Below are 26,697 nucleotides of genomic sequence, written 5' to 3'. Positions count from 1 at the left end.
TCACCACGGTTCAAGTGGTTCCTAATGCCGTTGAAAAGTTGTTGTAGTTGTTGAGTATAGAGAATTTTGTTCAGTGTACACTTCGTCAAACTATCATTAGTACGCTGTCGTTACATTAGGTAAATGATGTCCAATAGGTGGCTTAGTCGCTGGCTCCCCAAGTAAAAAACTGAGATTACCGAGCTCGATAGCTGCATTCGCTTAAGTGTGGCCAGTATGCAGTATTCGGGAGATAGTAGGTTCGAACCCCACTGTCAGCAGCCCTGAAAATGGTTTTCCGTGGTTTCCCATTTTCACACCAGGCAAATGCTGGGGCTATACCTTAATTAAGGCCACGGCCACTTCCTTCCCACTCCTAGCCCTTTTATGTCCCATCGTCGCCGTAAGACCTATCTGTGTCGGTGCGACGTAAAACAATTAGCAAAAGCAAACAAAAAAAAAACTGAGATTCGAATCCTGGTCGATCCTGGATTGAGATTTTCATACCATCTCAAAAATGTAGTGACATAGTGACATGAAGAGCATCTAGTCTTGAACCCTCGGCCTGCGTGGCCCCAATTACCCTAGAAATAAATGGGATAGGCTGAATTAATTGGCTAGTATGTTGTCCAAACATCTAGTGTAAATTCCTTGAGTCCGTCTCCGTAACGTAACCGTTAATACTATTACATGCTGTCCCCGGAGGTCTGCATTCTATTCCGGTACTGCCAGACATTTAAGAATAACAGGAGTGGGGGTGTGACTGAAAAGAGCTTCAACAACTCTGCATGGGGACACGAATTTACAAACCACGACTGTGAATATTCTAACAATGCTGAAATGTTTGAAATAAATTGACCCTTGTAGTGACTGGAACTGACAAAGACAATTGTGAAATGAAGAATATGGCATTTACATTTGTATACATTTAAGACCTTTTAGTCTCTATCCATCAATATTTGATTTCTTTCTCCATGTAAAATTTTAGTGATTTCCTTAACATGTGCAGTAAACGTTGGTGGAGTATCCTTTAGGAATCTTTTTAAAATGAAATTTGTAGGGGTTTCATCCGTCCCACATTAAAATTTATGTAATTTTCAGCTCATAATTGGAAGGTTAAAAGTGACCAGGTATTTGACATTGATTTATCAAACGGCCAGTTTTGTTGGACAGTAGGTTCACAAATTCAAAGCCTTTCCAACAACCTGGATCCTTTTAAAAGTCAAACGTTCATTAATACGCATCAACTTTTTTTTCGCAATATGGTTCGTATGCATATTACAGAGGTTAATACATTCTGTTCAATATTCCTATTGCCATATTTCTTTCCGTGCGACCGTAGGTATTAGTTCACTAATACGGCCGTATTTATACTCGATTAAAAGTGAAAATATTTAATTGCACATTGCTCTATGTGCATTCTAAGTACGTTTGGAGATTATGTAAGAGAATAGGGTTATTTTTGCTATTTGTTTTACGTCGCACCGACACAGATAGATCTTGATGGAGACGATGGGATAGGAAAGGTAAGGAAGCGGCCGTGGCCTTAATTAAGGAACAGCCCCAGCATTTGCCTGGTGTGAAAGAGGGAAACCACGGAAAACCATCTTCAGGGCTACCGACAGTGGGGTTCGAACCCACTATCTTCCGGATGCAAGCCCACAGCTGCGTGCTCCTAACCGCACGGCCAACTCGTTTGATGAGAATAGATTTAACCCTAGAATTGACTAAACAATATCTACAGAGTTGTACAGGCCACGGATATGTAGAAAGAGAGTTGCAAAGGCTGTACATCGGTATTATTATTATTATTATTATTATTATTATTATTATTATTATTATTATTATTATTATTATTATTATTATTATTTGTTTCCACACATTGTAGATACAATTCATTTAGGGATGGTGAATGGAGAAAGGGCATAGCCTCACATGCAAAATTGTGCCTCCATCCCCACTACAGTATATCATGGCCATCCATCAGTACTTCACATCACAGCTTGCACGGTTGCTAGGTAATATTTTATTGAAAGACATATTTATGATCTTTTTTTTTTCAAAGGAAAATTTATGTGAATTTGTCTTCTATTATTTCGTACTTCGATGTTGCTAGGTAACAGCTGTGGTTTTATTCAGACAAAATAATATTGAAGAATTTAAATGTCCCAAAAACTTATGTGAATTTTTCAAACGAGTATAAAAGTATATACGTTTTGAATATGTTGAAATTACTGTACTTTTAATTTTTCAGTGGTTTCTCAGGTTGAAATTTTTCAAAACATTTTCTTTTATATTTCTACAATATTATTTTCAGTGGTATCATTGGAATATACGGTGTTCGGTTCCTGGAATGAATGGCCATTGTAGTTGACTTTGATTCAATGGGCCCCGAGTTCGATTGCTAGTAAGGTCGAGGATTCAAATCTTAGGTCTTGACTCCGGAGCTCTGTATATATGTTGCCCCAAACATCCCGTCATTTATATACCACATACACACAGAACTATCCTCTATAACACAATAACACTTAGTTTCCTACATAATGGTGGATGCTACCCACCTTGTCAAAGGGTCTGCCTTACAAGGGCTGAACCAAGCTAGAAATAGCCACATGAAATTATCATTGGAATATGTGGTAGAGTCATAAAGTTTTTGAACTAGCCGCATAGTGTCGCTGGGATGGTGCCGTGACACTTCTTGGCTTGTCCCAGCAAGAGGCAGAGGCATGCGGACGGTGCAAAGAGAATTACGGGTCTGTGAAAGGCAGACGAACGCGAGCGGTGGAACGCAAGAATGTCGTGGTCTGAGCAGCGGGGAAACATCAAGTTCTGACAAAAATCAGATCAGGTATTGAAGTCGAAATGTCGTATGTCACCACGACGGAAATAAAGTAAAAAACATAAACGCGCCAAGATACGTCAAATCCGTACTTGACAACTAACATTATGACTGAAAATAAGTGATTCAAGGCGCAAAACGAAAGTACAATATTATTTGTAGGTGTGTTATATAAATGTACTCCTAGAGGTTAGAATTCCTCCTTGGCTCAGATTTACAAAAAAAAAATGGCTTCACACTTACTAACTACAATACGGCACAGTCTGAAAGGAACTTGAAGCACCAGATGGATACATTATATTTCCTTTATACGGGGGTTGGAACTTAAATAATGGCAACACTGCTGTAGAGACGCTACGCAACGGAACTCGGGTTGCTAACATGTAACTCTTTTGTATCTGTTGGAAATAAATAGCTGCTACTATTTAAGTTCCAACCTTCGTATTTTCTACCTAGTAACACTGACTAGTTGGTCAAGGAGTAAATACAATATTGAGGAAATTCATACAACATGCGCTCCCTGTTTGCAGCACATCAAAGTGCAACACGTGGCATCACGACCGACTGGATCCCTCGCTGCTCTGAGCTAGCTAGAGCGGCGCATCAAGTCGGCCGTGCGTGGCATGGTGGGAACTATATATCGCTCTGGAGCACTAGCGTACTCTAGCTAGGAACTCTACTTCCCTATGAAATGTAGATTTTAAATATTACCTTGAGCTCACTTTATAGTGTAAGGTGCTTGTGTACCGTATTATTTTACCGATTAATCCCAATATTACATATATTATATTAGTTAAAGCATGTAGTATAGTGCATTTGAACTAACATCAACTGCACTAATAGCCAACATTTTGCTAATATGTGGGAATATGTTTAAGTAGGCTACATGGGTTGTCAAAGGAAATGCAAGTGAAAGGCGAACATAGTTACAAAACATTGATAGACCGTACAAAGAACGCAACCATTACTGTCCACCAATAGCTGCTGATGTGCAGTTGGCAGGCATGGTGTTCTTTATTCCTATCCCATTCCAAGGGAGTGAATTTGGATCATAGCCAGACTTCTGAGTTATGTTATGTTGTTTCTGTTGCTATTGTCATGGTCTGAAAACGAGCCCGCATTAAACTATGAGTAATGGAATGAGTGTACAGAAATAATTACTACCATGCATGCTGTATTAAAGGGAGATATTCAAACACATGTAATGGCATTATCATCCACAGAACCATTCATCTTGCAATTCCAAAACCATTACAGAGGGTTGATGACATCGCAACTTAATTCTTACCAAGGCAGTCACGTTTAGGTTTATTTTAATGTGAGACTTTGCTAATGGAACATCACGCTCTTGTCATTCTTAACCTATATAAACCTTTATGTTCCGCAACTTATACTGATTAAATTAATTACATTTAGTCCGGCTCCACGGTTAAATGGCCTTTGGTCACAGGGGTCCCGGGTTCGATTCCCGACAGGGTCGGTAATTTTAACCAAAATTGGTTAATTTCGCTGACACGGGGACTGGGTGTATGTGTCGTCTTCATCATTTCATCCTCATCATGACGCGCACGTCACCTACGGGTGTCAAATCAAAAGACCTGCATCTGAAGGGTCAAACTTGTCGTCGGACACTCCCGGCACTAAAAGCCATATGTCATTTCATTTCCAATTATAATTTAAATCCCCAGACTCTCCTCATATTATTGGTCTTGTATTTCTCTGCGGAAGATCTGGAAAGATAACATCACCATTAAGACAAAAAAAGAAGCTCGTTGAATCTCTAGTCTTCTCAGTCTTTTTGTATGGCGCAGAGACGTGGACCATCCTCAAACGTGATCGTGAACGGATAGAAAGCTTTGAAATGTGGTGCTGGAGGAAAATGTTAAGGATTCCTTGGACAGCTCATCGCACGAACACATCAATCCTGAACCAACTTCACATAAAAGTTCGTTTATGGTGTAAGGTCTCTCAACGAATTGTACGCTACTTTGGACATATAATGCGCCGAGATGGTAGTCTACAAAAGCTGATTGTTGAGGGCAAAGTCCAGGGAACCAGACAACGAGGACGAATACCAACGCGATGGATTGACATGGTGAACGGCCCCCTACAGTGTTCTCTCAGAGTAACAACATTGAAAGCTTTAGATAGGGAAGAATGGCGGAGTATGGTTCATCGGCTAGAGGGCTGAATATCATGATAGTCACGACGCCTCAGTCATGAGGCAAAACGAAGAAGAAGAAGAAGAAGAAGAAGAAGAAGAAGAATCTCTCTAACCAATTTCCTTGACGGTGTTTGGAGATGATGAATATCCTTAATTTTGTATCACAAATGTACTGTTGCGTGTCGGCAAATCTACACTCTAACGTATTCGAGCACTGTCAAATACTGAAGGACTGAGGCGGGATCTAACCCGTTAACTTGGACTCATGAGGTCAACATCCGCCTCGCTGCACGCTTTCTTGTATCCATCTTCCGTGATACAGGGTCAGGGGCACCCGCTCGAGGGACCCACTTCCATTCGCCCCCACCCGTACTCTCTCCCCCAATAAAACTAGGCAATTAAATAAATAAAATGAATAAAGCCCCGAAGGCGGTTTCCCATTTCACACCAAGCAAATACAGAGGCTGTACCTTAATTAATGCCATGGTCGCTTTCTTCCCACTCCTAGATTTTCCTGTCCTATCGACGGTGTCGGTGCGACGTAAAGAAAATTAAAAAAATTACGCACTTCCCTATTCGTAATCCTGTTAAAAACAATAATAACCACTAAAATCATCATCTACCCATCTATATCACCCTCAGTATTTTTCCGTAACACCACATTTCGAAAGCTTCCGTTCTTCGTCTGTTTGCACCTGTTATTGTCCATGTTGCAACCTCATACAGTATTACGCACCACACAAAGGTCTTCAAAAACATCTTTCTAATACGTACATCCATGTTCAAAGTGAACAAATGTCTTCTCCCAATAAGAAAGGCCTTCCTTGCTTGTGCTAGTAAGCATTTTATCTTCCACTTATTTCTACCAGTATTATGTTCTACTACCCAATTAATGTCCATCCGGTGGCCATGAATGTTAAGGTGTCGAGTCTACATGGTATGACACCGAGCCTAGCCTGTTTAAGTCCCTTTGGTGGAAAGAAATTTCACAATCAGAATATTGGCCGGAAGGGTAGGAGAGGTGGTGGTGGTGGTGGTGGTATACAATTTCTAATTACTAGATTGGGTCCAAAGCCTCAATTAAATTTCAAACCTCTCCACAGTGAAGGGATATTACGCTGTTGGATGGTGTTTCATCCGTCGGATGGAGATGTTAATTCTTGAGTAGACCCTTGGGTGTTGTACCGACACATGTTTTCACCCTCCCCCTACCTCATCATCATCATCATCATCACCATCATCATCATCATCATCATCACCATCTTCTTCTTCTTATTCTTCTTCTTCTTCACCTCCTCACACCCCGTCGCGCAAGTCGTCCATGGACGATATATAGAAAGAATTTCGCCAGGTAGTCCGAATATGTCCTCGGGCACACTCTGTTCTAAAAGCCACACACTAAATAAATGCATAAGTAGTGCGCCTCTGTGTTGTAGTGGTTAGTGTAATTAGCTGCCACCCACGGAGGCCCGGGTTCGATTCCCGGCTCTGCCACGAAACTTGAAAAGTGGTACGAGGACTGAAACGGGGTCAACTGAGGAGAGGGGGATTCGATTCCCAACTCAACCATCCTCGAAGTGGTTTCCCACTTCTCCTCCAGGCAAATGCCGGATGGTACCTAACTGAAGGCCACGGCCATTTCTTTCCCTCTTCCTTGTCTATGCCTTCGAATCTTCCCATTCCCCCCCCCCCCTCCATAAGGCCCCTGTTGAGCATAGCAATTGCGACCGCCTGGGCGAGGTAGACCACTAGTCTTCTTCTCCAGTTGTAACCCCGCGAACTAAAGTCTCACGCTCCAAGATACTGCCTTTGAGGCGGTAGAGGTAGGATCCCTTGCTGAGTCCGAGGGGAATAATTAAATAAAACCTAAGTTATAATATTCATCTATTTCCTGTAAGGCTTCATTTCCTGCTCTAAATCTTCTGCATTCCTCCAATTTGGTTTTAGATTTCATTAGTAATAACCTGTAAAATAAAGATGTATTTATTATCCGCTTCAGTCCAAAAATAAAAGTTTGTTCAGGTCATTGTAATTTCTACGATATAAGTTTCTTATATAGTTCGGAAGATATAATTAATGTTCCACGTTTAATTCGTATAGGACGTACAGATGGTGTCAGTAAGTGGTAATAAACCCTGGCTTGTGCTTCGTGCAGTAATTATAACAATATCCAAGAAAGTACTATTTAAAAAAAAAACCTACGCTGCACCTTTTAAAGAAAAATCAAATTAACTAAGAAACTAATTAATTAATAAAATTAAGACTGAATAAAATCAGAATCTGTTTTAGTAGAAGTGAGGGACGCCCTCTAAATTAAAACAACAAATTAAAATTAATAAATTAAGAGAAGAGCAATTTGCCACCTGGCTGAAATGATTAAGTTCACAGTATTCACAGGATTTCCTTCTTTTTAGTTTACTGCAAGACCACCAACATAACACACACTCCGGCAGCACACTAACGACTAGTATTACCTTGAATGTTAACCATCGACACATTATTCACCTGCAATCATAATACTCAACACGGTCTTTTGATTGTCCCAGGCTTCTTAAATGGGAGCTAACCTGTCGATTTGGTGGACCATGACAATATTTAAATGCTTTTATGCCTTCTTCTTATTATTATTATTATTATTATTATTATTATTATTATTATTATTATTATTATTATTATTATTATTATTATTATTATTATTATTATTGTAATTGCCTTTATTCGTAGTGGAGAAGTCAGAACTCATGGTTTTCTTTTACACTTAACCACACTTTTATAACAGTGTACATTTAAGAAAATATTCACAAACTTATCTTACAAACAAACGCCACAAAATAACATAAGCCCAATAAACGTACACACACACACACACACACACACACACACACATATTCACTCCACAAGATTCATTCACCCTGGCGAAACAAATTGAGGAGATGCCCACGGCAAGACGACTTAAAGGAATTTAAGCTTTTTATGGCTGTAGTGTTACAGGGAAGAGAGTTCCATATTCTAGCTCCATTCGCAACATGTTGCAGACCTGCTGAGAGGGATAGGTGTTAGTGTGCTGTCGGAGCGTGTGTTATGTTGGTGGTCTTGTAGTAAACTAAAAAGAAGGAAATCCTGTGAATACTTTGAACTTAATCATTTCAGCCAGGTGGCAAATTGTTCTTCTCTTAATTTATTAATTTTAATTTGTTTTCGTTTTAATTTAGAGGATGTCCCTCACTTCTACTAAAACAGATTCTGATTTTATTCAGACTTAATTCTGTTAATTAATTAGTTTCTCAGTTAATTTGATTTTTCTTTAAAAGGTGCACCGTAGGTTTTTTAAAAATAGTAGGTCCTTGGCTCAATCAAATGTAACCTTCTTTCAAATGAATTATTAATTAAATTATTATTGGTTTTAAGGAGAAATAACTTGTCTGTTTTTCTTTCAAAACTTCCCTTTATTTCTTACCGTGCCAAAACTTTTCTTTCAGTCCAAGTTCTCTCTGGGTTGTGTCCAGTTGCTTCACAAGTTCGGTGAGTATTTTGCTGTTAACTTTTTTAATGATGTTTAAGGTTATTTGCAATCTCTTGTTTATGTGTTACTTGTACACTTGTGAATTTGGAAAATACATTCGTTAATATTTTGCTATTATTGTTATCGTTATATTTTATATTTGTCATTATATACCAGAAAACCTAGAAAATTAGTAAAATGTACATATAATAACTAATTGACAGTGCTAGTGATAAATATGTTTTAACTAGCAAATGTACACGTTCTTCGCTACGGTATTCTACGTTGTATACGTATTTCTACGTAAATGACTGTACAGTCAGAAAGGAAGATTTTACTAGATTGTATATCTCTTCGCATTATCAGTAAAACATTACGTGAAGGTCCCCATACCTTCCGATGTCAGGTGCGCGTTGGTGAGTTTTGATCATCAAACTCCCTTTTTAGTGGTCTACATGGTTGGTGTTAAGATATTTTTTCGTATTTCCGCTATGTATGCGTTTTATTGTGTTAGAAACTAAAAATGGGGTGAAGAAATTTGGGTACAGTTTTCACACATTACTTTATTTCTTTCGCATTCTTACGTGGCAACTAGAATCATAAACATTGGCTCGCTTATGGCCACTGTTTGTGCCAATGGGCTACACTCTGCGGTACTGTTGAAATATTGACAGCCAGCCTTAGGGCTATTTCAAGACGATTATAACCTCTAACGGTATTCAGCAAATATCCTGCAGAATTGCAGCTTGACGTCTCTGTCGCCTTCTACCCAACGAATAAACACGAATTTACAGGAATGATGACGAAAGGGCATTACGGTACTTCCCTGCTGGCAAGCAGCTGGAGACGTTGCCATGGTAACCTGTAGGTTCGCTGTCGGTCTGCGACAGAACAGGAAAGTCGCAGGAAATAGTAATTTTCTGTCATCTGAAGGGTAAACGAAATTATGGACATAACAGAAATATATTTTAATTGAAGGAGCGTAGTCTACAGATTTTACAGAAAATCAATAGCCTATGAGAAAATATCAAATAACTCGCTGATCTCCCAACAAACCCCCAGTCTGTTCCGTGATTTTTGAATCATATTCATATCAAAATCAGCTCCTGGATGAGTATACTCTGAATATGAATTTTGGTCGAGATCTATGCAGCCGTTTTGCCATGATGGTGGAACAGACTGACAGACAGACACGAAAGCTAAAAACCACTCATATGGACCTGAGTTGACCTAAAACGAATGAATATCTGAAAAATTGACAAAATAAACGAAATTACAGACATCGAGCTCCCTAGAAATTTATGAATGTAGATAGATTATGTTTTTCATTCGAAAGGCTTCGAATCAGGGGTTTATCCAAGTCATGTGAATCAGGATATTCTAGATCTCATTTTTGCGGATGACATCCTTCTGCTCACACTGACTCCTGCCAGCATGCGGGGAAGTATAAATGAAGTGGTAAATTACTGTAAAGAGTGGAATTTAAAAATAATGTACAGAAACCAAAACAAAAAAATTGTCTAAGAATCAACAATGGTGGATTGGTGAGACGAGATTAGAAATTGTTAGGAAAGTAGAGTATTTGCGAAAGATATTAAGTGGGGGTACACGAAAGGAACCTCCATGAAGATTGCAACTATAGACGCACGAGACATGAATGGCAATCGGGTGCACCCTGGGCAACGTCAGACAAGGCAACGAAATGTGGTGATGGCTGATACTCTCACAACCGGTCTCTATCCAAAAAGATTGCACAAACATTGTTTTTTTCAAGACCACTTCTGTTTATCTCTTTAAACTTCGAGGGATATTCTCGAGAGAAGTAAGTCATGTTAGCTGATAGTCCAGGAAATACACAGGGGGTGTACTGGGTACCGTCCAATAATTGAAGACCTGAGTGCAAGAACTAGCTAATAACCAAAAGTTAATTTCTGTGAAAAACGAGAAAAACATTTAAAACTATATAAATCCTATAATTCATTAAAGGTTTCAGTTTAATGTGAAAGTATATATGAATGTACACTAATGTTTCAATTTTTAACCCTCTACTCCATTTAAAAATAATAAAAAAACGAGAAAATGTGTGATGGAATTATCCATTTCTTGCACTCAGATGTTTTAAGGAATGCAAAAACGGGAATAGAAATTGGAGAATGAATGCCATTACATGTTTTAATGTTTTAACTATGAAATATTGAATTTTAAAGCCCAGTGCATGACATACATAATAAGTATTAAGTAAGATATGGTTGAAAACAGTTTTTAGAACTCGTGGTATGATGCCTCACTTTCAGAGCCATATTCTTCATCCTCGCGTTCACATCTGAGATCGGAATACCATTTCATGTGTGCAGGTGGAATATACTTCTGTGCCAATTTCATCACATCTTTGTACTTCTTGTTATTCAAAGGCAGTGGAGTTTGGTACAACTTGGCGGGATGTAATATTGGAGTACGTTTCGTCTTAAACAGACAACATTTTGTATGAACAAAAGTGTTTTGACCAGCAGAAACAGACAGCTCTCTCCCTTCATAAACAAATTTATAGTACCTACTTATTCTGAATGATTCAGTACCATTCTTTATTATTTTTTTAAAATGTGACACCAAGTGATGTTTAAAATCAAATACCATGTCCTGGTGTACTTTCACCACAGCAAATTTTTGGGAAGCAGATGAAACAATATCATACCATTCCTGAGGGACAAACACATACTCTTTCTTGCGTTTTAGCTTCTCAGTCTGTGCGAAGGTACGATCACAGGGCATGAACGAATTTCCACGTTCTGGAAAATGGTGATATATTTTGACAAATCTGCCCGAAGCCGCTAGTGTATTTAATTACTGAACCATCAAAATATTCTTGTTTTGCCCTGCACAGTTGTCAGTAAAAATGTGCATAGTTTTAATTTCATGCGGAATGTAGTTCTCTACATAATGGCTCTACACCTATTTCTTCATCCTCATCTTCTCTCAGTTGCATTGTTTCTTGCAGCAAGCGTCTTCTTCCTTCTCCACTTCATGCTGAGATCAGGGCGCCTTCTACAACAAAAATATATTGCATTGTTGTGTGTTCAATGCTCCTACAAAATATATGTCTAAAACTAATATTTATTTAAAGCTTACCTCTGAATATTATGTGAGGTTATTAAGCCCATGAGGTATGCATCCTGAGCATTCTTATCACTCATTTTGTTTAAATTCCTAAGAATTCGTTCTTTAATATCTTTGGAGAAGTTGGCTGTACATTTTCTCTTACAAAAACAATCTGGAGCAACTGTCTTTACAGGCACAAGTTTCCCTGTTGATATATATTCTTCTCCATTCAAAATATTTCGTTTCCTAACATTCCTTTGCCAGTTATCTTCTTTTCTTGTCCTTTTCTTACTCTTTACTGGAGAGGAATCAGTAGAACTTCGTAGCGGTATCTAAAAATGACAATAATTTATAAAAGCATAAAGTGTGGGCTTCAAACTTCCACATTTATTTGAATATAATATTTTGGTCTAAAATATTGTTGTATAATACAATGCAACATTAAACTGAATATTCTGTAATATACATTCTAAACATTTAGCACTAAAGTGCAGCTCTTAATGGAACCTACCTCTGAATTAAAGCTTGCATTTGCAGCACACAATAACTCACTGCATTCAGCCCCCTTCCTTACTCTTCTTCAACACGAGGGCAACTGAGAGCAAGAACTGGATAATTCCGGTTATTATCCAAGTCTTGCACTCAGAAAGGAACCAGTTGAATTTTAAAGGCCATCTAGCGAGAAAAATAGGCACTTTCTGAAATTAACTTCTATAGTAACCGATAGAGGGCAGTTATGGCTACAAATAGAAGTCAAAAGCTAATTTTCGCTAAATGTGGTCATTATCTAGTTCTTGCACTCATGTCTTCAATTTCTGGTATGGAACTAATCCTAGACAGGCTTCACGACAAATACGGCAGTGCCATCTTTTCCAGACCTAAACTGAACATCATCTCAGACAATGACATCGAGCTTCTTACAGTCCGCACTCCATACTTCCACATTACGTCAGTCTACAAACCACCCGAGGCCTTTTGTACCTTTGAAACACCTGCCAACTTCAATCACGCGGACGTAAACTACGACATTGGCAATTTCAACTGTAGAAGCATAGCTTGAAGATACCCAAATTCCGATGCAAATGGAACAAGTCTAGAAACATGGGCTGAGGCTGACTTGCATCTGATCCACGATCCGAAGCTCCCATATTCCTTCAACAGTGGTAGGTGGAAAAGAGGGTACAATCCAGATAATAGCTTCGTGTCTCAGGAAATGGCTGGGCAATGTGTGAAGACTATAGGAGAGCCCATCCCTCGCACTCAACATAGCCCTGTCATTTGTACCGTAAAATCCTTGGTGATTCGAGAGGAGGTTTAACTTCAAGAAGGCTGACTGCACGAGGTTTTGCGAAGAGTTTGACTCGGAGATAATAACATTACACCACTATAAGAAATGTACGACACCTTTATAGAATACATCCAGCAAGTTTCATGGAAGACTATTCGGAGAGGATGCAGATCGCAATTTGTTCCAGGCTTGTCAAGTGATGACAGACCGATATTAGAACGATATCAGACCCTTTATGAAGAGGATCCATTTGACCAAGAAATTACCAAGCTGCAGAAGTACTGTTGCAAACCATCACAGAAACTCGCAAGGCCTTGCGGAGCAACCTGGTAGAGAAACTCGAGCAGTCGACAGGCCAGAAAACTGCTTAAAATCATGAGCGGCGACACAGTAAAACCACAGGAAAACTTTACTAGAGTACACCTAATCAGGCGGCAGCCCAGTGACCAAAGAAAGTCTTCAGCGTGATTTGGAAAGAGGGAATCACTTCCTTTGAGGTCCCTTTTCCGTGGATGAAATTGAAGCTGCCATCTCCAGCCTGAAGGTGAAAAAGGCTGCTGGTGTCGATGACCTACGAGTTGAACAGATAAAAAATCTTTGGCCGTAAATCATTGGAGTGGTTAATAATCCTAATGAACACGAGTGTCGCCAAGTTACACATCCCTACAATGTGGCGAAAAGTTTGAGTCATCGCACTACTCAAGCCTGAGAAAGATCCAGACGACCTGAAACAATTTCGACGTATTTCCATGCTATGCCATACCTTCAGGATATTGGAACACCTGGTTCTTAACCGAATAAGTATCATCCTCGAAGAGAAGTTAATTCCATAAGAAGCAGGATTTCGTGCACCAACACATAGAGGATGCTTTTGAGCATGGTGAGATAACTGGAGTCACCTTCGTTGACTTAACAGCTGCATACGACACTGGTAATCAGACGAAGCTGTTGAAGAAAGTGTATGGTCTTACAGAGGACCACCAAATAAAATCCTTTGTCAGCACCTTCCTTCATAACAGAAGATTCCAAGTCTCGCTACAGGGTAAGAGGAGAAGATGGCGAATCCAGAAGTACGGTCTATCCCAAGGCAGCGTGCTAGCTCCAGCGCTGTACAACTCTACATAACTGATCAGCTAATTCCAGCAAGCACCAGGCTCTTCATCTATGACGACACAGCGGTAGCTGCTCAGGGGTCATCCTTTGAAGAAATAGAATGAAGGCTGTCTTCAGCGTTAGATGAACTCTCCAAATACTATGATGCCAACCATCTGAAGCCGAACCCCAGTAAAACACAAGTGTGTGCGTTTAATCTACGAAACAAAGAAGCGCGGCGACATCTGAACATCACATGGCGAGGGGAGAGACTGAAGCATTGTCCAGCAACAGTTTATCTAGTTGTCACACTAGAGCGCCCTCTAACGTACAGGCAGAAATATCTGGCCACGAAACAGAAGGTCAGTGTTCGCAATGGCATTTAAGAAGCTGGTCGGCAGCATCTATACAGCCAGACCAAACAACCTGAGGACTTCTACACTTGCGCCGCTGAGTATTCCGCTCCTATGTGGAACACATCAGTATATGCTAAGCAGGTTGATACCGCGGTCAGCGATACTTCAAGGACAATCTCGGGATGCCTAAAACCAATGCCAGTGCAGAAACTGTTCTCGATTGTTGGAATAGCCCCAACAAAAATCTGGAGGGCCACTGCTGCAGACGCCGAGAGGACAAAACAGGAGAATGACCATCGACACCCACTCTATGGTCACCAAGCTGCAAGGACTCGCCTCAGATCCCGCAAGAGCATCCTTGCTAGGACTCTACCTGTGGAGGGAACACCGGAGGCAACTCGTCTTAACAGACGGAGGAGCTCACTGCTCACAGAGATGTCACCAAGGGAAGAATTAGCTCCTGGCGCCGACCTACCTTACCCTGTATTGAGGTCCCTCAACCACTTACGAGTGGGCGTCCCTCGATACCAGACCAACCTGAAGAATGGGGGATCCTTCCATCAAACGCAGACACCTCCTGCGAATGTAGTGCTAAACAAGACCCAAGTTATCTGTCCCCTCCTGGACAACCCATGCACTACAAACAAACAAACAAACCAACCCCATGGCACTACAGCCCTTGAAGGGCCTACAAGCGACCGCTGCTCAGCCTGAAGACCTTCAGATTACGTGTGGTCAGCACGACGAATCCTCTCGGCCGTAATTCTTGGCTTCTGAGGCCGGGGCCGCTATCTCACCGTCAGATAGCTCCTCAGTTCTAATCACGTAGGCTGAGTGGACCTCGAACCAGCCCTCAGGTCCAGGTAAAACTCCCTGACCTGGCCGGGAATCGAACCCGGGGCCTCCGAGTAAGAGGTAGGAACGCTACCCCTGCACCACGGGGCCGGGACAACCCATGCACATCACAAGATATTTTAGGGGAAATAACAAGGCCATCGCAGCTGCAATTTTTGGATATGCTAACTGGAAACGGAAATTAATTAAATGAATGAATTAAGTGGAAATGGAAAGTGGTCAGAACAAATAAAGAGAGCTAAACTAAAGAGTATGAGTTCACTGACAGCTGTTAACGTTCCGGATAAAAAAAGATGCCCAACACTGACTACAGAGTGTATAAAAATGTTTTAATGCATTACTTAAAACTAGGGTGTTGTACGGAGCAGAGATCTAGTGAGTGAAGGGAAAATTTATACACGTGAGTAGATTTGCTAAACTAGCTATGTGACTACCTAGTTGTGTAGCTATTTGTGGAGTGAGAATGATGTCCAATGATGTAAGTCTGCAGACATCTATACTATAAACAGTTTTGGAAAATCCGTCCGTGCGTTCTTCTGGACCGATTTGCTTCATTTCTGTTTTAATCTCTCCAGAATTATCTGCCGGTGAATCATGAGACATTGATAGGTCTCTCAAGTTCAGCTGACTTCGAGTAATCATAAAGTCATTGAATGATTACTCCAATAATTGCAGGCGAAGGCTTACCCTAACCCGCAATACAGTCTGTACTTAGCAGGTTGCTAAGCGACTAACACTTTCATTAATGTTCTGATATAGCCTATGTGATTTTCAACCTTAGTAATGTCATTGTATGCAGCCATGTTTGATTACTACCTATCAAGCCAAAGAGCCACTTTCTCTGTAAAAGGGTAGTATTCCCTGCTAGATACTATTTGATTCTTTAACCCTTCCCAACTTCCAAATGTATTCGACATATTTCATAACGTTCCTAATAACTTACATGTTGCTAAAAGTAAAAACTATTTTCCGGACTGAGAGGCTCAGACGGATGAGGCGCTGGCCTTCTGACCCCAACGTGGCAGGTTCTATCCTAGCTCAGTCCGGTGGTATTTGAAGGTGCTCAAATACTTAAACATCGTCGCCGTAGGACCTATCTGTGTCGGTAGATTTACTGAAACACAAAAGAACTCTTTCAGGACTAAATTCCGGCAACTCGGCGTCTCCGAAAACCGTAAAAGAGTAGTTAGTGGGACGTAAAGAAAATAACATTATTATAAGCGTAAAATCTACGTACAAACAGCCCCATCATGACATACGCCTTAGACATTATCTGGCAACACCTATTGAAGGATAACATATCCACACTGGAAAGAGTGAAGGCCATGCATCTTTAAAATGTTCTCTAGCTGGCAAAAGCGCTCCTTGGAGACTAACGTATGAACTCACAAAGCACCGTTCTGTATAGAAGAACTGCGATAAAAAATACCGCTGCCTTCCTTTCACACAATACCAAGCTTTGCTTCAGGAACTGCAGGATTAATAAGTGAAGATATGGATAGATTTTTACCAAACAGACGCCATCATGACGTCAGAATAGATCAATTATGACTACTAACTGTGGCATACCATAACGCATGCTTATTAAATGTTCATACAACCATTGAAAAGGGCAGGCAGAACAATATGACTACGACAGACATATCAAGACGTTTTATCTGACCTATTTATAACGAATGCCGCGGAGCAGTACGAGTCCTCTAGTATATTGTTAAAAACATAGTCAAATATTGGCTGAGACTGAAGTTGGGATCAGGTGGTGAAGTATTACAGAATGCCTACCAACAAAGCAAAGCTAAGCAAAGTCACCTCCTTACAGGCCATGAAGGCCCTTGGAGGAGTGGAAGGTAAAGGCTTCCGCCATTGTTAACCTCGGCACATGATGGGGTAGAGTGGTTAGCTCTACGCCCGGCCGCCTTTGCCTCCAGGAATTAACCTGGTACTCATTTTTGGTGTAGGCTGAGTGAACCTCAGGGCCATATGCACCTCCGGAAGTGGAAATCTCGTTCTTTTAAATTTACGACTCCCGGACGGAGGTTCGAACCCACGTCCTTCCGAGCGAACCGAGCACGCCTTTACCGCCTCGGCCAGGCAGCCCCTGAATGCCTACCAACAATAAATGAAATCATAAACAAGGACGTTGGGTGGATGAGGTACGGAACATTTTGGAAACGATAGGAATTGTATACTATTGGCAAATGTATTGTATAGAGCAGCTAAGAATATGTAAAATAATAGTTCTACATTTTAGTGATATTGAAGGGCAACAATTTGCTTCGCAGTGTAAAAATAAGAGGTCGCTAGGGGAATTGGGATAATGAGGATAAATAAAAATGATATAACAAATCAGGAAATGAGAGGCATAATATGGTCATTAATGGAAGTACACAAAGCTAAAACAAACAGACAAGATAGACAGATGAAAATAAACTTTTACTATGTTCTGAAGAAATGGGATGGGCACACCTTATGAAAGATTGTTCAGAGACAAGGGAAGTAATGAGGAGGGTATGAGAAAAATTGGTAACGATTTCAGCTGTATACGATTGTATTGAACAGAGAATGCATCAAGGAAAAATTGCAAAATTATTCGTCATTATAAGGGAAGTGCAGTAATAAATTGGTGGTAGGAAGAAATGTTATACATGCTAGTTACTAACAGAATTGTAGCTGAGGCAACTAGAAAATATAACTCCGTTAAGAGTAGAGCACTTACGTACGTAGATTATAGAAAATACATATAATTAGTGTATCGTCGTAGTCCTATTAGTCTGCACGTTTGCTTGTTTTTCTTTCGAGAGGCAATATTAATTTTCATTTCAGGAGTCGGACATCTGGAGGGACTAAGAATAACTGTTGCGATGGACTCTCTGGGGCGGGTGTCATGTTTCCTCGATAGCATGTCCGAGAAGTTTCATTTCGTACAATAATAGTTTTAATACACTTTCAGGCCATTCCTTCTCTGTTCAATTTCTAAATTACTTACACATATTCAATTTTGATTCATATTTTCCGGGCACGTTATTTTTTATTTGTGATTTTAGTGCATGTTCTTCAATTATACTATATTCAGTTTTGTAAACTGCATGTATCGAAAAGTAAAATTAAAATAATCAATACCCTCTCCGGATCTATGGTTTCCGAAATTATGGGAGATGGGTATTATCTTTAGTCTCCTGTTAACACTATGGTTGTGAGCTTTTCTATAACCCATCAGTGTTAATATATTGAGCCTTTTTTTATTTTAATATTAAATAATACTTCAGTTAAGAACGGTGATGTTGAATTTTATTTAGTGAATATCATAGGGATAGACAAAATTATCCATACATAGATTTTATCATCCAATAATAACAAAATTTTACAATTGAAGCTCTTCACATCAACTGAAAGTGCGTCATTTTGTCGATTAACCGCACGTTTCTTCTTTCTTGTCAGATAGTGTGTGTGGAACTTCTCCTGAGTCCATATCACCAAATACGACGAGGTTGTCTTGTCTCCTTGACGCAACCCAGGAAGCATTCGTAGAGGTGATGGCCCCTCCCCGCCATCACCCGTGGCGACCAACCAGTAAGTCGATGCGCTTTGTCGCCCCCGGAATCCTTTCGGACGCGCACCTCATCCCGCGTATTTGTTAATATCCCCGAGGTTTCAGTCGTTTCCGACACTCGGGACTGAATCCTCAAACAGAGAAAACCCCTGTTCTGAGGAGCAGTACCTCATGTCGAGTTCGACTGTCACCCCGACGATGTTAACAAACACTGTGGGGTAGTACCAGCTGCGATCGCAACAGGCTTCCCCATAGTGATGGCCCCTCCCCGCCATCACCCGTGGCAACCATCCAGAGAGTCAGCACGCTTGATTGCCCCCGGAATCCTTTCGGACGCGTGCTGGGTGTACGGGGAATAGCGAAAACAATTCGTACCCTTCTTATATTAACTCAACGCGGACTGCACAGTGAACGACCTCTTCAATAATGCTATGTTCAACAATGCTATGGTTCTGTGTTGACTGTGCACCGAATGTGTTGCGACTATGGAGGAGAGTGAAGGCTTCTCCCAATCTCATCATTTCCTACCAGATCCTAAAATTATGTTACACTAAGGATTAAGGTCGTAAGAAAAAGAACTGAGTTTCTCTCGTATATTATATTGTTTCCTTTCGGAGGATTGTTGAATTCTGCCCTCGCGTTCTGTTCTGGACACATATTCCATTAAGGATATAAAATATTGTAGTAGTGTTTCTACCTCACTCTTGGAGATGATGCATCACGCGCAATGATCAGTGATTACTATGTATGGCATGTATTACAAGCTGCCATTTTCTCATACATTAATACGTTTCTGTGGCAATAATAAATGTCTGCGTTTCCTTATAAACAAGCCCAAGCTTCCAAAAACTGAAGCGTAATATTATTTCCAGTTATTCAGAGCACTTCCTTCGTGATATACAGGCCGTATCGGGGCTTTCATCAACCCGCGAGTCCACATGCATATTCCATAAAATCTGTATACATACCTACTTACATAGCTACATAAAATAGACATGATGTAGGCTTTTGGGCTTGTGCCGTGTGGGAAGGTTCTCATGAACAGTCAAGATTTTCTTTTGATGACACAGAGAAAAGTTCTCTGCTAAACGTAAAGAATTTCACCTTATTTTCTTGACACGGCATAAGTACGAAGTCTATAAGTACGGTCCGTGAAAACACCAATGGTAAAACTAGAAACCTCTGGATACTTTTAATAAGGCCCTAAAATATAGCAAATTAAGGAGAAAAAATCTATTCCTTCTTCTTTATGCTTTCTACTGAGATGCCGGGACCATAACACCATTCCCAACTGTGTTAATCTGAAGTACATATTAAATACTCCGAAGGCCAGGAGATTATATCAACGCTCTAACAAGGCTGTTGTGATCGAGAGAGTGCGTTACACTCGTAAGGAACTGGACTCAGTCTCCCGAGAGTTGTTTCATTTACACCTGCTGCTAAACAACACTCTCTCGCAAGAATTGAGGTTGCCTTTCGATCGCATTACTGCTATGCAGCCTGAACGCAAATTCAACAAGTTGTCATTCAGAGAGAAATCTATGTTCCTCCGACGAGCTCAGAAACAGGCGGTCTCTCACACGAACCCGGATGCTAGTAAAACTGTCGTCAATCTTTGCAAGAATCAATCTTTCCAAGAAATTCTTGGACGAGAACCAAACGGCAGTTCTCGCTTGGGGTCTTAATTTCGCTGTCGCTCCCTCTAAAATTCCCAGGAGTTAATTACTTCCGTTGAGGCAGCCATCCACAAACTACCTACGGATGAGGCTGAGGAGTTAAGACAGAAATGTGTGAGACTCATAAGGTCCACTGTTGCACCCGCGCCCAATTTAACAAGAGGCTAGAGGAGAGCACTGAAAGAACTTTGGTCAGTTCAAAATCGTCTTTCTCTCTCAGCTGATAAGAATAATGCGACAGTGGTTATGGACAGTGACGAGTATAAGAATAAGATCTCGGTTATACTGTCAGAGCCTGTTTACAGACTGAGCACACGTGACTCTACCACTCGTGTTTCCAACGCCACCGTGATGCCCTTAAGGCAATCTTCAGTTCCAAAGGAGGAGGTTAAACATGTGTCCGCGGGGGACGCAGTATCTCCTAGATTATATGCACTTCCCAAGATCCATAAAGAAGATGTTCCTCTTAGGCCTATGGTTAGTGTGATATGTCCACCTACGCATGCTCTGGCTAAATACCTAAGAACATTGCTTCAGCCACACATAGGACGTACTGAATCATACGTTAGGAACTCTCAGTATTTCGTCAACAATAACCCTTCAACCTAATGCACTTTCAATGAATTTCGATGTGGAGTCCTTGTTCACTAAAGTGCCGATTGATTCGGTCATGTCTTTCATCGAACACCTGTTCCCTGAGGACATTACTAAGCTAATTTTCCACTGCATGACTTCCATCTATTCCTTGTGGGGTGGGTACTTTAACGAACAGACGGAAGGAGTGGCTATGGGAAGTCCATTTTCGCCCTAGTGGCTATTGATTTCCGACAAAAGAGTAGCGTTACAAACATGTTGCAATGTTTGGGTTGGGAAGAATTGAGAGAAAGAAGAAGAGCTGCTCGACTAAGTGGTATGTTCCGAGCTGTCAGCGGAGAGATGGCGTGGAATTGGAATGACATTAGTAGACGAATAAGTTTGAATGGCGTTTATAAAAGTAGGAAAGATCACAATATGAAGATAAAGTTGGAATTCAAGAGGACAAACTGGGGCAAATATTCATTTATAGGAAGGGGAGTTAGAGATTGGAATAACTTACCAAGGGAGATGTTCAATAAATTTCCAATTTCTTTGAAATCATTTAGGAAAAGGCTAGGAAAGCAACAGATAGGGAATCTGCCACCTGGGCGACTCCCCTAAATGCTGATCAGTATTGATTGATTATTTCCTTATGGAGCATTTTGAGGAAGAGGCTATTGCTTCAGCACCCCTCAAACCTATGATTTGGTGGAGGTATATTGATAGTATATTTGTGGTCTGGACAGAAGGTCCTGAGAAACTTCATTTAAATCCAAACCACCTAAATCAGCAACATCTTTCAATTAAATTCAAAATGGAGATGGAGTCGGACGGATGCCTTCCTCTCTTGGATGTCCTAGTAAGAAAGAAACCAGACGTCTCCTTAGGACATACCATCTATCGTAAGCCTAGCCACACAAATCGCTATCGTCATGCAGATTCTCACCACCATCCAGTACAAAAACAAGGCCCTGTCACGGCACTCACCAAGAAGGCGAGACGAATTTGCAAGTCATGAAATATCCAGGTGGAGATGGACATTCTCAAAATCACGTTCGAGGGTAATGGTTACAGAGATTTGCAGATTCATAGAGCCCTGCATCCCAAAGAAACGATCAAGCAAATCTCACAGAAGGAAGAAGTGAAGGGAACTAGCTACCTGCCTTACATTCACAACACCATAGATCGAATTGCCAAGGTCCTCCACAAATACAACATAAAAACCGGGTTTGGCACAGTCAATAAAATTACTCACAGACTGGGTAAAACCAAGGACAAATTGTCACCACTTTTACATCCTAGGGCGTACGAAATTCCCTTTACTTGCGGCGAGGTATACATTGGCCAAACATTCCGGTCCATTGGTACTCGTATCAAGGAACATGAACGAAATATTCGTCTGAACCAACCAGACAAATCAGCAATAGTTGAGCACGCTCTATCGTCGGCTCATGATGTCGTGTTCCAAGAAGCTCGAACTCTTACCCACACTAGACCCTACAGGCCCAGGATTATACGGAAAGCTGTGGAAATACATAGAAATCCTAATGATTTCACCTGACACTTGCTATTAATTAAGTAATACGTGGTTGCCAGCCATTGAGGATTTACATTGGTAGTTCCCTTCCCCGTACCTTCACAATTGTTATTTCTTTTCAGTGTTTTCCGATTTTGTACGTTCCTCATCGCCAGATGTTTCATTCCAGGCTCGTATCGATGCCATACTTTCATATGTGACTCCCTTCAGACTGATTCTGTTGGTTCCGTCAGCTTCCGTTTCGAACGCTGGCATTGTACCGCGTCCGGTGAGCCATCTGGTAACGAATGAACGTACCACTTCCACTTTTATTATAACGTCTAAGTTCAAGCCTCATTCCTTGAGAAGCCTTCCTAATTAAGGTTTAGATATAGAAACTAACTGCAAGTAACAAAGCTACTTTAAATAACTGATCATCCCTTGTGGTACGGAGACACAGCAAGATAATTCTAATGTGTTGCTATAGCTGTGTTGTACAGCTTTCTTGCCCTTCAGATTTTGCATTTTCCTAATGTCTTAGAGTGGTATATTGAGACATTTCAATACTTACAAATAATTTCATACAACTATTTTCCTGCTTTAATTGGTGAAAAGTCCACCTAAGTAACCCGTTACATGCTCGTTCATCTTAAATGTGCCACCCGGCGCTGCCGGGGTATTTTATTCATTGCTTACTTTTAGGTATTTTATTACCTTTTAATTATGTGTGAAGATAATTTTTATAGATTTCGTTATTGTGACATTGACTGATTAAGAACTATTTTGTAGTTTAGAAGTTATTGTTATGTGTTCAATTTCAAGTCTTGTAGATTATTTTGTCTCTACTAATCTAGGTAAGTTTGAGGATTTTCTTCATCACCAATAATCGCCATGGCCACTCAGCTGAACTGGTACTTAAACTGCATCCAGAGTGCCACAATACAAATCAGCGACCGCGGAGACTACGCATTTGTCGCTAATATAGGTCGTTTTCGATTATTATTGTACGTCATTCCCTCCCCCAGATTTTCTAGAAGGTGTTTTACTCCTCCAGTATCTTTCAGAGATAGTAATTCATATTTGTACGAAGTTTGATTGAGAACTACTCCACTATACACATCTAAAATTTTGGGAATTTCCTCTTTCTCACCTTTTACTTTTAGGATTTGTATTACCTGTTTCAAGTGTTTTTAAAGTTTTCTTTATCGTGACGTTAATTGATTTTTTATCAACTGTATTGAAAATTTGTAAATTTATAAATATTGTTATGTGTATAATTGTACGTTCTTTCTTAAGATTATTTTGTTTCGCCTTAAAGTATTTCCCTGTGGCAACCCAAATAGTCTGGGAAGTAGTTGATTCTTTCAAACAATAATAAAAATAAGTTATAACGATTCCAACTGTCACCAATCAGCCGATCGACACCGGAAACTGTGTAAAAGAGCTTGGACATTTTCTTTATCACCCCTTCTGAGTCACCATACCGATGGGTGCTGAACTTGGACTTAAACGACATCCGAAGTGCCACTATTCATCTCAGCGACCCCAGAAACTAAGGATCCGGCACTAATATCGGCTGTTTTCGATTATTTTACATGTCAACCCCTCCCCCATTGGTGTGCTACCCCTACGGTATATTTTATAGGTAGTAACTCATATCCGTACAGAGTTTGGTTGAGAGCTGTGATGGGGTTTTGACCTTCAACATAAGCGCTTCCGGAGTGTCAGTATTTATCTGTATGACCCAAAAAACTGTGAATTCCGCAGTAATATTCGACGTTTTCGATTATTTTGTCAGTATCTTCCCTTGCGCCAGAGGTGCTAGGGGTGTCTTACCCCACCTAAGTTTTTTACAGATAGTACAGTATGTCATGCGTACACCAATTTTAGTTGAGAGCTATGCTGGAATATAACGCATACATCCATAGTCTCGGCCATTTTGAACATTCCTTTTTTCAACCCTTCTCAACCTCGATTCCGACTGGCCTGAACTATGACTTAAACGGCATCCAAAGTGTCACGGTGTTGGAGGAGTCCAGCCCCCACAGTCATTTTTGTTAGAAAGCTATGCTGGAACATACATTCACCCATAATTTTGGTTATTTTGGGTATTTTATTTTTCATCCCTTCTCACCCCCGTGCCGATGCGGGTGAACTTGGACTTAAACGACATCTGGAGTGTCAATATTCATTTCAGCGACGCCGAAAACTATGGATTCTACTTTTATTGTTGGTCGTTTTATATTACTTTCTTACTTCTTCCAGTTTCCACTCCCGCTCAGAGGGGTGCACACACATAAATCCATAAACTGGACCATTTTGTACTTTTTCAGCCCTTCTCAACCCCATGCCGATGGGAACTGAACATGGACTTAAACAACATGCAAAGTGTCACTGTTCATCTGAAGGACCCTGAAACCTATAGTTTCTAACTATTTTCCATTATTTTTATATATGCCACCCCCTGCCAACCACAATCCCTAGGGGTGGATTATCCCACAGTGCTTTTTCCGAGACAGTCATATGTGTAGCAGAATCTATCCATTTCTTAGCCTACATTTACGCACGTGCCTACTTCGAACACCAGGCCTGTATTCTAGTGCAGAATCATTGAACTGACGTTGCCATGGTTACTGCTGTTCATTTCTACATCCATTTCCTAGAGCGGGGAAGTGTGATGCCAATATTTACAAAACGGTTGGTTTTAGGCCCTTAAAACAGGGTTTCCGGGGCGCGCGGGGCCTTACCGAATTTTGCTCTACACTTCGTGAGGTTCAAAACGAGTTCTATCCCCTCAGTGTACGGCAAATTGAATATTTAGCCTAGATTAGCTTATTTTAATATACCACAGGACCTAAATCTAGGTAATGGAGAGAGATGTTAAAATTTCTTGTAGATGGTGTTACCGGCAAGGTCCTAAAAGTTTAAGTATACAAAATGTGGTTCAAATTCGTGGAACGGTATGGATTTGTATAAGGTACAGACAGACAGACAGACAGACAGACAGACAGACAGACAGACAGACAGACAGTTTTATATATACTTTGTATATAGATAGATTTCATGACTGAGTTTGAAACCTATTTCTACTACCACTGCAACCCTGAATATAACGATGAAGTAATTATTAGGAACATCAGTGGCTTTTTAAATTCGTAATTATAATGATCTGTACGATGTAAATGCGTTACTTTTAATTTTAAATCTTGCACGTAGTAAATTTGGAATATGCACCAGTTGCCTGGTCACCTATTTTCAACTGCAGTGTACCAGGTGTATGCGAAAGATTTTTCCGGGTTTTGTGGTACAGAAAGCACGTAATTTTCAAGGGTTTTTTTGTTATTCAAAATTTTGGCCATCGGATCCTACACACATCGCCCATCTTTCAGGTAAGTTATGAATACCATGCCAGAAAAACTCCTTGTCTTTTGCGACAAAACATTATTCGAGCCATTTTCCAACTTCCGCTGCTCTACGAGCACGTGCCCCATTGATGCGAAGAGGTGATAGTCAGATGGCGCCAGTCAGGAGAGTACGGCGGGTCCCATCCGAGCGATTTCAAGGTGCCTTTCACTGGTTTTGCTATGTGAGACAGCGCATTGTCGTGTAACAAAATCACTTTGCCATGTCTTCTGGCCAATTCCGGTCGTCTTTCGATCAATGCATGATTTAAAATTAATCATTTGTTGGCGATAGCGTTCTGCATTGACGGTTTAGCCAGGCTTCAAGAGGCTTTAGGTCTTCGGGATGAGCAGCGGTCGCTCGGTGGCCAAGGCCCTTCAAGAACTGTAGTGCCATGCGGCTTGGTTTGATTTTTTATTTCAAGAGTTCATAATACACAATACCGCTCTGGTCCTACCAGACACAAAGCATGGTTCTTTTGCCGAAGAGATTTGGCATTGGTGTAGAAGAACCGGCTTCGCCAGGCGATAGCCACTTTTTTTGGCTTCGGGTTTTCAAAACAAATCCATTCTTCGTCATCCGTCACAATTCGGTACAGAAATGATTCTCTTTTGTGGCCTTGAAGCAGCACTTGACAAAGGAACAAGTCAGCTAAGGACAACATGATGGGAAGCATAATTGGCAGTCATACAAATTTTAGTGAAAAATAGGAGGGTATGTAAGGCATAAACAGGTTCTAAGGACATTCCAGGAATCATTAATGAACGAGGGGAGTGTGAATGCCAGGATCTTCAAAAGGCAGAAGT

General features: G+C 40.7%; 1 long non-coding RNA gene across 2 annotated transcripts in view; it reads left to right on the top strand.

Moving 5' to 3' along the window:
* The window catches only part of LOC136867424 (uncharacterized), an 800,122-nt gene that overhangs the window by 349,691 nt on the left and 423,734 nt on the right, over positions 1–26,697 (top strand). For both annotated transcript variants that reach the window (XR_011017985.1, XR_010859686.1), the window contains exon 2: positions 8,462–8,504. This is a non-coding gene — a long non-coding RNA (uncharacterized lncRNA). The remainder of the gene's footprint in view (positions 1–8,461; positions 8,505–26,697) is intronic.

This window comes from Anabrus simplex, chromosome 3, assembly GCF_040414725.1.
Source record: "Anabrus simplex isolate iqAnaSimp1 chromosome 3, ASM4041472v1, whole genome shotgun sequence".
Taxonomy (NCBI): domain Eukaryota; kingdom Metazoa; phylum Arthropoda; class Insecta; order Orthoptera; family Tettigoniidae; genus Anabrus; species Anabrus simplex.
The sequence above is the reverse complement of the archived record's forward strand: the minus strand, read 5'-3'. Positions and strand labels throughout refer to the sequence as shown.